Raw genomic sequence first — 16,217 nt, forward strand, 5'->3', positions numbered from 1 at the left:
TCTCAAGAAGACTGCTAAGACTTGTCTTTATCCTTCTGCAAAGATTTGGCAGTAAAGGCTTGCTCTAAGGAGTGGAGTTGAAACTACTACCGAATTGTTGTTTCCAAACGATCTTGTTGAAGTAGGAGTGTGCCGATAGATGTTAATTTCACATCAACACCAGAAGAAGTGACGTTGAGAGTATCGATAAAATGCTCATATGACTAGGGTAAACTCCTAAGAGTGATGACCACATGTCCTCTTCCTCCATCTTGCAACCAATGACAAGCAACTGATAACGAATTTCTTGAATCCTATTCCGCTGAGCCTGGACTAATTTTTGCTCATCCATGATAATAGAGAACAAAGTGTTCTTCAAAAAGAAAGCTTTGCTTTTGTCAGAGATGTGCTCATATCTTAGTAATTGTTTTGCCGGATGGAATCTGAGAGAGCTGATCATCAACCATGGATAATTTGAGAAGCACCACCACCTCCTGATCATTCAGATCCCATGTATCCTGATTAGTACTAGGGGCAGTCAAATGCTGTTTAAGCTTAGAACATTTTGATCAGTATTTTGATATTAAAAATTTCCTATTATATGCTGCTTCTAAGTACCATAATTTTGACTATTGAATTTTGAATTGCTCTCAAGCAAAATATTACTTAGAGATGCCATACATGTTTTTCAATGAAGAAGCGTGAAAATTTGTGAAGGCACGTAATTTGAGGAAAAAAATGAAAGACCCCCAAAATTTGAAGGGGTACCTAGAAGAGAGTTTGAAAAATCCATAAAGAAAATAGGTTGTCGGATTTTGGATCCGCTGGCTCAAAAATTGAGGGACAAAAATCGAGGCACCCAAAAAATCCTACGACAACCTAGTTGAGCTCTCTAAAAATCCACTAACAATCTCTGAAATCTGTGATAAAAAAAAATGAGCCCAAAAATTAGGGTTTCAAACAAAAACGTTTTGGGCTGAAAAAGGCTTGAAATCAATAGCGAATTTGTAGCAATAAACATAGTTTCTGGGTGCGAATATGTTACCAAGAGTTTTAAGAAACTATTATTGTCGCTCCCAACCCTAGATGTGCAAAAAAAAAGGATGAAAATGCCTCAAAAAAGTCACATTTTTTCAAAAAATGGCTAGAATGTGAATATTGATGGTCAATATTTTTAGACAAACCCTAGTTCAAAGCAAATATTTTAGAAAAATAATTTCGAAAATAGTGTCTTGATAATTTTAGAAAAGAAATTATGATTTTTGATTTTTTTTTAAAGAAGTGGCTATGATACCATATTATGAGTAATTGGTAAATATTTGCTTGTTATTAGGAGAGACGGAGAGAGAAAAGAATTGAACTAATTGTAACAAATAGAAACATTCTATTGTAGCTAAGCTAATAATTAACTACAAACTAACTAATATTATGAACTTTCTAATATTTACAATGGATTACAAATAGAATACCATTAACCAATAATAGAAACATAATGCTAACAATAGTGAACATAATATGTGCGCAAAATTTACCTGAGCCACGACAAAATATTTTATATTTTATATTTAACAAGCTTCATAGACACCAGCCCACGCAGAAGGCGCCAATCCCCTTTTCACTGGACACAAATCGGATAAGAGACTGCAATCTCTTTTACAAAAAGGCCCCGACCTTTGATCACTATACAGTAGAAGGCTCCATCGTTACAATAGAATATGAATGAGGTCAAACTTCTTGATCTAATAATGTTTCACAGATCTGCCTAAAGTCTTTACAAACAATTCTCCCATCACTTGCAAGAATCTGTCCACAAGGTGAAATTAAATTAATCTCAAAAATTTGCCCAGATATATGATATATATGTGCTGTAAATTCTTCTTTGTTCTGTACTTACAACTGGAAATATTCTTCGCAATCTTGGTCAAGCCTTCAGAATACTTCTTAGCCTTGAATATCTTCACAAAAATGTGAGCAAAACAATCTCATAAAGCTTCCCGAGTATATATCTGTTGTATCTCTTCCCTTCATATAGTTAAGATCTGGTTCTAATTTATGCTCAATCTTCTTGCACAAAACCGATCATAGATATGAAAATATCTTCCCATATATTTCTACCTTCAGTTCAGTTCCAACTTCTCTTACAAATCTGCTCTAAATTTATGGACCAAATAACATTAATATTGTCTTCATACATTCAGATAAAAATTTGGTGGTGTATAGAATATACCTTATTTGATTTTTTACACACGATTTGTTGCTATACTGATAAACTTCGTAGAAAAGATCCTTATATATCTTGATCTTATGTGTGAAGAAAGACCTTTTCAAAAAGTGATAACCTATCAAAGGAAAGTGATTCCTAGTTTTGATTTATTCAAAAGCATTGATATATTTAATTTTGATTACTCATTCCCAAGAGAGGCAAACAGCCTCAGTCGGCCATATTAATACTTTGTTTTATTTTCTCAAAAAATCAAAATAAATACCAAATGTTTCTTATAGTTTACTTATGGGTCGGCCTGGATATTATCTTCCTCACATTCACCAAAGAAGTTGGCCACACCCACACATGTATGTCTGTATGTCATATGCTAATGCGGTCGGCCAACAAATATTTGTCTTCCTCCATTAATTTTGATGTATGTCATATGCTAATGCGGTCGGCCAACAAATATTTGTCTTCCTCCATTAATTTTGACATACAATTCTCATTTGCATATGATTTTCCTCCCCACACATGTTAATATAGTGGGTCACCTTTCTATTTCTGTTTTTAATTATGATAATATACATATATAATTTATCTCACATATATAATTCACATGTAATTCTACACTCTATATATAATTACAATGAACTATTATTTCCAATGTAGAATAGCATGTGAGTCAATCACACACAAAAACATGTATATGTATATATTTATGTTTATGTATAATTTTATGATTGAAAAGCATATGTAATGAAGGTACTATGGCTTGCAACAAAGAATAGCATGCAAGTTGATCATCATTATTGTTATTGTCATTATCACAATCATCATATTATATTCATCAATTTTTGGATAGCCTTCATCATTTCTAAATTCATTATTTGAATTAAAGTGTGTACACACACACGATCACTCTCTTATAGCTGAGGTTCTTGCCCATTCTCCAATCTCTATTTTATGAATTCATTCCAATTTCAACATGAATATTTTGTTTATCAAATAAGAACTTCAACACAATTTGATTGTGATGGCTTTGTATGTTATCAATTTAGCATATATATCTCCTTGGAAGCAATTTCTTTTTTTTTTACATCAATAAAAAATAATCTAACAATCTACATCAATGACAATTATTCCAACCATAGTTAAAAACCCTGCTAAAAGAAAAATCTCACCAAGGCCTAGAAAACAACCTTGGCAAATACTTGGCAACTTAAAAATTTGCTTAAATTTATTTAAACTGCAAAATTCAACGAGGTGATGCATCCAATGAGTACACTAAATGAACACGCTAAGTCTAGATGTATTTGATTGTTATAAATGCAAATTGGGTACAAAATGAAATCTTCACATGGAATTCAATGGAGTAGTTCTATACAACTAAAATTATTTTACAAAATCAAAACATTTTACATCATCCTCTTCCTAGATCTAGTAAAAGCTAGCAGAAAGGTCAAACTAGAGGGTTTGGTCTATTGTGGCGATGCCTCCTTGCTTGATACGACATGTTGTATGTAGATGTTGCAAGCACTAACAATGAGGACTCCTTGTCCTCCTCAATCTCATTCATTGTGAATCTAAGATTCCAAATTAAGCACCTTCTCCTCCATTGCCTACCTCTCCAAATCATGTATTTCATGCTTGGCAAACAATGGAGGCTTGTCTTACATTGTCTAATCACTATAAAAAATCTACATCATCCAAATTAATGAGACCGCTTGATATTTTCTCTACCTTCCTTGTGCACAACCGAAGATTATATTGCTCAAAGACAGAGTTATTTAAGACATTTTAAAATTAATTTATTCCTCTTCTTTTTGTAGATGACCTTGAACAAGCCCCAATTGCACTCATAGCTAGAAGTTGATGTCTACTCCTATAGCTTCCCCTATGGTTAGATCTCTACCTACACACAAAAAGAAGGATTTTTTCTTGTGGTACACATAGACTTGCCTAAGTCAAATACTATGTTGGTGTACCCACATCCACAACAACAATTATGGATGAAAATGAGAGTGTACTCTTGGTAGGGTAGAGGCTAAATCTTAATTCAAATGCTAAATTGGTAGGTTTATACCTTAGGATTGATAATGGTAATGTTGCATTTTTAAGAAAAGTCCTCCAAGGGTTGGTGCAATAACATGATAAGTATAAGAAATTCTATCTTGAGGACATACTTGAATGTAAATTGTTGCTCCTCGTACTCGAATTCCCTCTTGAGTTGAAGGAATTAGGAATGGTTTCTCATTAAATTGTTGTAAGTTATTAATGATAAATGAATTCTTTATGTAGGGTTATCAAGATAGTAGATATATGCTTTTGATAGGTAGGGTGATATCCTTATTGGGGCTATGGATGCTTTTCTTGTAGCAAGGCTCTACCTAGTCAACTATGGGAGATTGCCCAACTATGTACCTTGATTTAGGGACAAATTTTACTTGAGACACCCTCAGAAAAGGAAGAATTTAGACACATGTACACACCATAATGAATGTATAATCCATCTTGTGTGGTGAGATGGTGCGTGCTTTCTCTCTTGGTTGCAACTTTGGTTTCTTGGTATGTTCATTTTAATCTTATTTCATTAATAGGTGAATTCTATGCATTTCCTCCCCTTGTGACATAATCCTCGATCAGAGAGACCTCCAAGAGGTTGGTCCAATCACGTAGCAAGAGTAAACACAACAGAAACAACAAGTATCAAGAGAGAACCAAGCAAGATCAACATTAATTCATATAAATATGATGTAGAGAGGTTCAACAATTGGTTTTCTTATATGCTAGATTCATACATATTTGTTTTTCTACAATATTCAGCCAATTACCTTATATCCAATAGTAATGATTAATATTTTCTAAAGACTAACTCTCGCCTGTTGAGATACATTACATTATAATATATAAGCATCGTGACACACATGTCAACCTTAAGATCATTAACATTTCTTAAGAATAGGAAACATTCTACAACTATATATGTCTTATCCTAAGTCATAAGGAACAAGTTATACAAATTGTTTAAAGCTTGCAGTCCTAGATTGAGGTCCTCGCATGATCCAAGAAAATGACTAAATGCGCCCTTAAAGATCTATGAGCGTAGATTTCCATCGCAAGATCACGAACTACCAACGATCATGAAAACGAGCAACAACATGCTACCTAAGAAGGAATGAATCACAACTCGAGCAACAAGGATTCAAACTTGTTGTGAACTTATGAATATAAACTAAAGTAGGCCTAGATTATACTTTGAATATTACAAGTGCTAACTCAAACAAATCAAGGATTGCCAAAATGATAAATAGATTGCAATAAACTGGCAAGTTGGCAAAAATAGAAGTATAATTACTATTTTGGTTGATGCAAGATTTCTTAGAATCCAAGATGCTCTTGCATCAGGTACCTGGGGTTGATAAGAAAGCGAGTCTCTCACTTTTGTGCCTGAGAAAAATCAAGATGATCTAAATTAGCCTTAGAAATCTAAGAAGAATCTTCAATTAACTTATCTTTCCACTAATTAGTTACTCTTTATATTCTTTACTTCTTGTACTCCTAACTCTAGTCTTTAACACTTTCCCTATTTTGTCCAATTGCTTCTTAGGTTACTTATGCTTTTTATTCTTGATTCATTATTCAAATTTTCTTCAACCTCATGACATTCGTATGCATTTGCAATGCTGAATATAGGTGAAATCTTGACATCCTTAGGTAACTCCACTTCAGAAGCATTCCCAGAATCAAATATCTTTAAAATCTTACAAGGTCCAAACTTTCTCGTCTTCAATTTGTTGCATGTCTCAACTAGAAACCTTCCTATGTCCAAATGAATCCAAAAACCTCATCTCTTATTGCGAAATCCTTATGTCTTCTAGTTTTATCCACGTTATTCTTATACTTGTGATTCATACCTTCCAAATGATGTTTAATCTCCTCATGCAACAAGTCCATGTAGTTTATTCAACACTCTTTTTGTCCTCTTGCTTAAGATTCCTTAACTTTGAAACTTCCTTGGGACTCATGCCAATAACTACTTTAAATGATTTTTCCTGTGATCTTGTTCACCTAACTATTATATGTAAACTCTACTTGTGCCAAAACCAAATCCCAATTACCAAGCTTTTCTACAAACAAACTCCTCAACAAATTGCCTAAACTCCTATTCACTACTTTTGCTTGTCCATTGATTTGTGGATGAAAAGTAGGACTAAAATTCAAGTTAGTATCCATCTTTCTCTAGAGTGCCCTCCAAAAGTAACCCACAAACTTCCTATCCCTGTCTTAAACTGTACTTTTTGGTAACCCATGTAACCTCATGATCTTGTTAAATGATAAGTTTGTTGCATGTACTGCATCTGATGTTTTCTTACAAGGAATGAAATGTGACATTTTTGAAAATGTGTCCACCACCGCAAATATGGAATTATTACCTCTTTGTGTCTTTGTTAATCCCAAAACAAAATCTATGTTTATATCCTCCCAAGGTCCGCTAGGTACAAGCAATGGTGTGCACAAACTTTTGACTACAACCCTTAGCAATGTTACAAACTTTAGAACTTTGAACAAATTTTTTGTCATCTTATAATTCTGTGGCCAATAGTACCTTTTGCAATACCAAACTTCCTATCTTGTCAATACCTAAGAGTTCGACAAGTCCTCCAACATGTTTCTCCTTAATTAGATTATCCCTCATTGAAGCTTTAGGTATGCATAACTAAACTTCTATGAATAACATGTCGTTTTGAATAAAATAATCCAACAACTTGCTTTGGCCAATTGTTACTAGTTCTTACAAGCCTTCTATGCATATGCAAAATCAAGATTTGTCTCATACAAAGTCTTCAACTCATCAAACCCAAGCACATCTACACTCATATATGTCACTGACTTCCTTGCCCACTCAGTGTGCCAACCACTCTTTTGGACTGTCCACTCCTGTGCTTCAATACAAAATTGAACTTTGTAAGAAATCCACCCATCTCAAGTGTCTCTATTATAACTTCTTGTTACTACTCAAGTATTGTTATGCTTTATGATCAATGTACAACACATTCCTTAGGCAACACATAACTTCTCCACCTCTTCAAAGTTTGCACTATGGTAGAGAACTCTAGATCATAAACCAAATATTTCCTCTTGGTATCTTTGGACTTTTTAGTGTAAAAAGAAACAAGTCTACTGTCATGACTTAACACAACTCCAATTGCATCCTCACTTGCATCAAAGTTCACTTAAAACACCTTATTGGAATCTAATAAGGCAGAAACAATTTTTTTAGAAACTTGTATTTAATGTCTCAAAAACCCAATTAGTTCTATGTCTCTATTTGAAATCCTTTTGATCACCCCTCATTGTCTTTGTTATAGAACTATAAACTGAATTAAAATTCTTGATATATTTTTGGTAAAAATTAGCCAATCCATGAAATGATCTAACTTCCCCAATACTTTTTGGTGTAGGCCATTCCAAAATTACCTTAGCCTTTTTAGGATCCATCTTCAAACCTTCAACCGAAATCACAAATTCCCAAATATACTATCTCTTCCTTAATGAAATAACATTTCTCGATATTGATCAACAACTTTTCTTCCTTCAATCTCTATAATACTTGTGTCAGATGCATTAAATGCTCCTCTATACTCTTACTAAGAATTAGAGTATTGTCTTGGTACATAGTCACAAATTTTTTCCAAGATTTTTTTCAATACCTCATTTACCAATTAGATGAATGTGCTAGGTGCGTTTATTAAACCAAAAGGAATAAGTAACCATTCATACAAACCTTCATTAGTTTTAAATGCAATCTTCTATTCATCACCTTCTCTAATTATGATACGATGATAACCACTCTTCAAAATAGTCTTTGTAAAGTTACTTTCCTCCACTCAACCAATCCATCATGTTTTCCATTCTAGGCAAATGAAATCTATATCGTACCGTGATCTTGTTGATAGCTTTGGAATTAGTACACATTCACCATTTATCGTTCTTTTTAGGTGCTAATACTATAGGTGCTACACATAGACTCAAACTTTCTCTAGTCAGAATTTTCCAGAATAATTCTTGTACTTGCCGATTCAATTCCTCATTCTCTACTAATGTCATCCAATGTGTACTTTGTTCGGTAAACTGGCTCCTATAACTATGCATACAATGACTAATACTTCTAACATGCGGTAATCAATCCAATACATTATTTGAGATGATATCTTCAAATGTTTCTGGTAACTCTGTTATCTCCTTAGGATGTCCATCTATCACACCCAAATCAGTTTCTTTAGAATTAATGCATAACACATTCTTTTCTTCATTATACCATTCATGAATTTCCTCCCTTCAACCAAGAAAATCCTTAGATTGGCGCAATTTTCATTCTTACCATTCAAAGGTAACAATACTTGCTTCATCCCATTTACTACTATGGTATATCTTTTCAATCTACCATCATGTATAGCTTGTCTATCAATTGCCAAGGTCTACCCAACAAGAAATGATAATAATCGATTGACATAATGTCACAAAGAACTTCATAATGATAAGATCCAATCTTAAATCTCCCTACACATTGCTTACGTACTAGTACCTTATGATCATCTCTTATCCATGCAATATGACATGATTTTGGATGCTTCATCCTTAGTAACTACAATTTTGTTGCCAATTCCTTTGATGCCATGTTTTCTGAACTTCTACTATCAATGATGACTTTACAACATTTTCCTTCAACTTTACACATGATTTTGAACAAAATTTTCCATAGTATCAATTCTTGGTTAGATTCCTCATTACATAGTGCCCTTTTAATGATCAAGGCTTCTCCATCTTTTGGTTAATTCAAAGATTTGGGTGTTTTCTTTCTCCACAAATGCATTTATGCTATTGATACTGATCTTCTTGCTTAAATTTACATGTGTGCACTCAGATGCTCTACATCCTCCATCTTTAAAATAAGTTCTGTTGAACAAACCCCTATCTTCTCTTTTGTAGGTATTATCACTAGGGTAACCTCGTCTTGGGATAAACTTTCTTCTTTACATTCTAACTTGCTAAATTCACCTTGGAAGATCCACGATCAAAATCCACCAACAATAATGAAAATTGACAAGAGTGTGCTTCTTTATGGGACATATGGCTATTGACTTCACTCTTTTGCATCAGATGGGCTGCTACTTGGTGGAAGGATGTAAGTAAATGATCATTTGACTATCCATGCTTATGATTTTCTTTCTAATTCTACTTCTAAGGATTCATTGGCTATTGATGATGACGGAACCCCTACTAAAGATCTAATGTGGCACGTTCTGTTTAGGGTAATGCTTCTACTATTGATTTGAGTACTCTTGCTGCATCTCTAGTTGATGCAATTGTGTTAGCATGAATGCTGATGGTATTCCTTTGGTGGAGTATCCTAAGCATTGCTAGAACAATTGGAGAGATTGCTAGCATGATTGACATGTTGCATTCATGAGTGTGTTTGTCATTGATGTCAACATAGTATTGTTTCGATAAGACTGGCATAGTAGAAGATTGAGTATGAGGTTGTAAGAATTGTGTCTTAATGATGAGGTCAAGCGTAATTGAGGATATGTTCTACAGTATGTCTTGATGACGTGGACAAGTGCATGTTTCGAGAGTTGAAGACATGTGAGAGCTATTCAATATTTACAGAAGACAGTGTGCAAATAGAATACTTGAGGAGTAGTTTCTGATGTTTGGATTTTATCTCTTAATAGGAGTAGAATCGTGATGAGTGAAGTTAGACAGTGACAATGACATTAGACAATCAGATGATGACAACATCGAGTTATATTTACTGTGAGTTGACAATGTTTTGTAATTGCAAAAAGATGTAATGAATTATAATATCTTAATGAGGTCATATTATAATTAGTTGGGAAAGCCTTAAGGTCGACTCAGAGAATTATTTTGAGGATATGGTATAAAGGAAGGTTATTTTCCTTGTGATGAAGTGAGCAATATTATGTGAATGAATGTGCAAGTGATATGCAAAGTTGGTACATGCGTGTAGGCAATCAAAGGGATTAGTGTGATGCGAGTTTGAAGATTTGGTATTGAGATCTGAGAAGGTATTTGGCACAGTATTGGCACATAGAAAGAGTTTGAGTTGTGTAGTTCAATTTCATTTCTATTATTCTGCAAGGACTAATATAGAGACCAGTTGGACAATGAGTTCGATGCTCATGTCCCTGAAGCTGTTTGGGTAGTGGGTCCATTTGCCTTCTTCAACTCCTAACAGGATTGGAATCTCCTAGCAAGGATTCAAAGTCTCCTAACAAGGACTGATATGTACTGAATATATTTCATTGGCTCCGAACAGAGTCCATCCTCTTACAAGGAATATTTATATTAGTGCATCATTTTATGGGTACCATCCTCGCCAAAGTTTTCCCTCAGATCAAAGGTTTCTTTAGTTAACATATCTTGTGTTATTTTGTATGTGTTTCTTCTTATTGTTGCTGATTATATTGCTCACATGTTTAAGGTTTAATTAGGTTGATACAAGTGATATTGATTTGATAACTAATTCACCTTCTCGCCACAGTTATCTTGGTGGACCTTACTTTCTAACAATTCGTATTAGAGCATCGAGTCCTTGAAGGAAAAACTTAACTTAAGAAGATCAATGACAAGTCATTTCAGAAAAGAAAGTCCAAAATTTAATGGAGTTAACTATGATAGTTGGAAAGAGGAAAATGAGAAGCAAGATGATGGTATGGAATTTTTTGTTTGTTGGACATGTAAAGAATTTCGTCATTTTTCATCCAAATGTCCTAAAAGAGTAAGAGAGACTAGAAATGATTCCAGTTTTAATGATGATGAAGAATTTAAAGCAAGTATGGAAAGATTCTTGAATGACATTGATGATGAAGATGATGAAGTTGGATTGGTTGAGAAAGATGTAGTAATAGAAGAGATAGTTTTAGTAACTGTTGTTGATGATCACGATTTAGATGAAGTTAATCCTAAGCCTATCTAAGAAGATGCTGAGACTTTCTATGAGATTAACAATGATTTGGAGAACGACATTCAAGTTGTGGAACAAAGAGAAGAACCAAGATCTGGACCTAGAGAAGAGTTAAGCATCGAGTTAGTGACAACTGCACCTAACAAGAATTTGACAAAGAATTACCCTACTAATCAGATTATTGGAAGCAAAGAAAAATGAGTTATGACAAGAAAGATAATACATGAAGAATTGTGTTTGATTTCTCAAGTTGAACCGAAGAGTGCATATGAGGCATGCAAGGATGATCATTGGATTCAAGCAATGAAAGAAGAACTAGATCAGATTGTGAAGAAGGAGACATGGTATGCAAGTTGAAGAAAGCATTATATTGGCTAAAGCAAGAACGTAGAACCTAGTATGTGAGGTTAGACAAGTATTTGGCAAAGTTGGGATTTGCTAAAGGTACCACAAATAGTAATTTATATTTGAAAGAGATTGAAGATGGCTTCTTGGTTATTGTGATATTTGTGGATGACATAATCTTTGGAGCTAATGATGAAGCAAGTGACAAATTTGTTGATGAAATGAAGAATGAATTTGAGATGAGTATGATTGGTGAGATGAAATATTTCTTAGGTTTATACATTGTGTAGAACAATGATGAAATTTTCCTATCACAAACTAAGTATTTGAAAGACCTTTTGAAGAGATTTGGCTTGGAAAGTTGTAAGCTTGTTTGTACACCTATGATAACTGGTCACAAGTTATCTAGCAAAGATTAGACACCTACATTTGAGTAGAAGTGCAGATCCAGGATTGGAGGTTTGCAATATTTGACTCACACCAGACCAGATATAGAAAATGTAGCTGGCATACTAGCAAGATTTCAAAGAGACCCTGAGGAATCACACTACACAAAAGTAAAGATAATATTTAGATATTTGAAGGGTTTGCCTAATTTTGGCTTGTGGTATGATAGATCAAATGATTTTACTTCATGTGCATATACTGATGTAGATTGGGAATGGAGTATGGATGATAGAAATAGTACAAGTGGTGGAGCATTTTTTCTTGGAGGAAGATTGGTTTGTTGGCTAAGAAAGAAACGATATTGTATTTCACAGAGTACATTAGAAGCAGAGTATGTAGTAGCAACAAACAATTCTAATCATATCATGTGGATGAAACAAATGTTGAAGGATATTGGAATAGAGTTTTCAAAATCTGTTATCATACATTGTGATAACACAAGTACTATAAGTATGTCTAAGAATCTTATGTTACATTCTAAGACTAAACATATATCTATTAAGTATCATGTTCTGAGAGAGAAAGTTGCAGAGAAAGAGATCATATTAGAGTATGTGAATACAAAACAACAGATTGCAGATATTTTTGCGAAGCTTTTGCCTAAGGATATATTTGAGTATTTGTGAGGTATGCTTAGGGTTATGCCCCTAACTACTTTTGAGTAAATGATGTAGATAATGCATAAGTCTAGTGGTACATAGCTCTATTGTTTATCTGGACTGAATGCTGATGCTTCCTATATGGGGGAGTATTTGTGATTGAGTAGGGTCACTAAGAACTCTTGATAGCTAGTATGAAACAATGTCTTTGGACACATGAGATGGTTTAAGACTTTGAGCAGATGATTGATATAATGATGCATTTGTCATGGATGCCAATATGCATGAAAACCATCTTTTGATAGTAGTATGTGTGAGATGTATATGAGGGAGAGAATGTATGGGAGAGAATTGTTCATGAGATGTTGATGTTAATGGGAAAGTATATCAGTGGGGGAGGAGTGCAAAAAATTGATGCCATCCATGAAAGAATGAGGAAGCATAGATGGAGAGTTGTTCTTGTGAAATTTAGATTTGATTGATAAAGAGGATTTGAAAAGACAAGAGCAGCAACGACAGAGTTGGATTTGGTATTCTTGGAACTTAGATGTTTTTCATCTATATTTCCATCAATGCCAAAGGGGGAGATTGTTATCATGAATGATGACGACATTCCTTTGGGGGAGTATCTTAAGCATTGCTAAAATAGTTGGAGAGATTGTTAGCATGATTGACATGTTGCATTCATGACTGTGTTTGTCATTGATGTCAACATAGTATTGTTTTTGTAAAGGCTGGCAAAGTAGCGGATAGAGAACGAGGTCGTACAGACTGTATATTGATGATGAGGTCAAGCACAATTGAGGATATGTTCTACAGTATGTCTTGATGACGTAGACATGTGCCTATTCCAAGAGTTGAAGACATGTGAGAGTTATTCAATATTTACAAAAGACGGTGTGCAAATAGTGTACTCGAGAAGTGGTTCTGATGTTTGGATTGTATCTCTTAACATGGATAGAATCGTGATTAGTGAAGTTAGAAAGTGATAGTAGACATTCAGATGATGATGACATCGAGTGCGTAAGGTTCAAGATCACACATGTGAGAAGTTGTATTTATTGTGAGCTGATAGTGTTTTGTAATTGCGAAAAGATGTAATCAATAATAATATCTTAGCGAGGTCCTATTATAATTAATTGGGAAAGCCTCAAGGCCAACTCAGAGAATTATTTTAAGGATATGGTATAAAGGAAGGTCATTCTCCTTGTGGTGAAGTGAGCAATAATATGGGAGTGAGTGTGCAAGTGATGCAAAGTTGGTACATGCGTGTAAGTGATCAAAGAGATCAGTGTGATGCAAGGTTGAAGATTTGGTATTGAGATTTGAGAAGGTATTTGGTGTGGTGGCACATAGAAAGAGTTTGAGTTGCGGAGTTCAATTTCATTTCTATTATTTTACAAAGAATAATACAAATACTAGTTGGACAGTGAGTTTGGTGGTCTTGTCCCTGAAGTTGTTTGGACAGTGGGTCCATCTGCCTTATACAACTCATAGCAGGGTTGGCACAGACTCCTAATAGGGATTCAAAGTCTCCTAACGAGGATTGATATGTACTAAATGTATTTCATTGGCTCCTAATAGAGTCCATCCTATTACAAGAAATATTTATATTAGTACGTCATTTTGTGGATACCATCCTCACCGGGGTTTTCCCTTTAATCAAGGGTTTACCTAGTTAACACATCTAGTGTTATTGTGTATGTGTATCTTCTTATGGTTTTTGATTATATTGTTCACATGCTTAAGATTTAATAAGGTTGATTCATTGAATTTATATGCTTGAAAGATTTTTTTCATTTGGTTGGATCTATTTATATGTTTGATATTTTTATGTAATGTTCTTTTTTAAAATGATTAAATAGTCCTTGAACAAATTGTGTGACAATTTGGTAATTATGTTGAAATATTATGATATAAATGAGCGAAAATATCATGTGCAAAGTTATTGCCAAGGCATTTTAATCAAAATGCTAAAGGAAAACTTGGGCCTTTTTGAGAATTCAAGAGGAAAATATTGTAGTACTCCTATATTTATGATATAGAATACAAGGAAGAATAATATTAAGCATATACATAGACAAATGATTTGACGAATAAGACAAAGTTTGTAGGTATATATCGAACATTAACTATTGAAGAATAATTGGTAGAAATGATAAAGACATTTGATAATCCTAAGGATCCGTTTAAAAATGGACAAAACTTATGAATACCGCATGTGTTATGACTCTTCTATGTTATGTAAGGTATTTTTGAGATCTTTACCAAGAAAAGTACAAATTCAATACACATTACTTTTATTAGTCTTGGTCTAGGATTGTTTTCTTTTTATCTTTTATATCGTTTATTGAAGTGTGCAACCTTATAGCTTTCTAGATATTATCAACTAACATCGTATAAGGACAACATAAGCTGATAAGATGCTATCATGAGATGTGCTAGTGATTTCACATCTTGCCTTTGTATAAATATCAATTTTAATTGGTAAAATTGGGACAACAATTGGGTAGAGGCCAATTGGACATACAAATATGAGCTTTTTTCACTTAATATTATTACAAAATGATTTGTCGTGTTATATTGTATCATTATATGGAACCTATGCCAATATGAATATTATTTATTATACTTATTTTCTATGTCGTCAAACTATTTTAGGATGACACATTAATGCATAATTAAGGAATGGTTATTTGATTCTTCAATGTCAGTTTTTCCAAGTGGTTGAATGAATCTTCAGCATAATTTTTTATTTTATTATTTTGTTGGTCACATGAGTCTTTGCTCCCATAGTCAAAGCTTTTTATTCTCTTGGACACATGAACCTTTATTCCCATAATCCAGGATAAATTATGCTTCTCTTACACCCATCTTACATCTATTGTAATTTAAAATTGGATGCAAGGGCTTGTGTTTTGGTGAAGTAGGAGGAAAATAATACTAGTGAGACATTATTTCATTGATTCATTGTTTTTCTATTGTAGATATAATAACAGGTTTGGTTTGTACACACATCAAATTAATTTTTTTTTGAAACTATATATTGCATCACAATTTTTATTTTCCAAATTTGATCCTATTCTTATTTGCATTATTTGCAGCATATTGGCTAAGAAAAATTCTAAGCAAAGTGAACCATGAGGAGGATAGATTGATCTTAAAAAATGTGGACCAGTTGATACTCATTTAATTGTTCACTTTTTTGTTTATATCTTTTAGATAGAATAGCTTTCGTGTTGAATAGAAAATAAATAAATTCAATGAACAACCATTAGTATCAATCGAGGATATATGTGACTAGAATGTTTTTTGGGATACAAATATTGGTCAAAGAGTAACATGATTTTATATTTTGATACTTAAGCTGATAGGCTTATTTTGATGGAGATACCTGTTTGGTTTGTTTTAAACATCTTAATTGCTTGTGCTTTAATGGGGTTTATGACAATATGAAATTTCTTTAATTTATAAATCCTTGTACATTTCTACAATTTATTTGTTTTCTTAATGCTTTGATTCCTTAATGTCCAAAGGAAGTTGTTGATTGATTTGTAGTTGATTCATAGATGGTGCTCTTATCCTTTAATGTGGCATATTAGTATTAATAAAGATGTCATGCTTTCTTGTTTTGTAAATTCTAAAGTTGTGT

The 16,217-nt window shown here is 33.5% G+C and overlaps 1 protein-coding gene across 1 annotated transcript in view; it reads left to right on the forward strand.

Moving 5' to 3' along the window:
• LOC149545293 (lysine-specific histone demethylase 1 homolog 3-like) overlaps positions 1-15,954 on the forward strand; it is a 72,728-nt gene extending 56,774 nt beyond the window's left edge. The window contains exon 3 of the mRNA XM_089790624.1: positions 15,670-15,954. The gene's annotated coding sequence lies outside the window, so the exon portion shown is untranslated. The remainder of the gene's footprint in view (positions 1-15,669) is intronic.
• Positions 15,955-16,217: the final 263 nt, after the last annotated feature.

This window comes from Cupressus sempervirens, chromosome 7, assembly GCF_028749045.1.
Source record: "Cupressus sempervirens isolate cs-2001-9-10 chromosome 7, ASM2874904v1, whole genome shotgun sequence".
Lineage (NCBI taxonomy): Eukaryota > Viridiplantae > Streptophyta > Pinopsida > Cupressales > Cupressaceae > Cupressus > Cupressus sempervirens.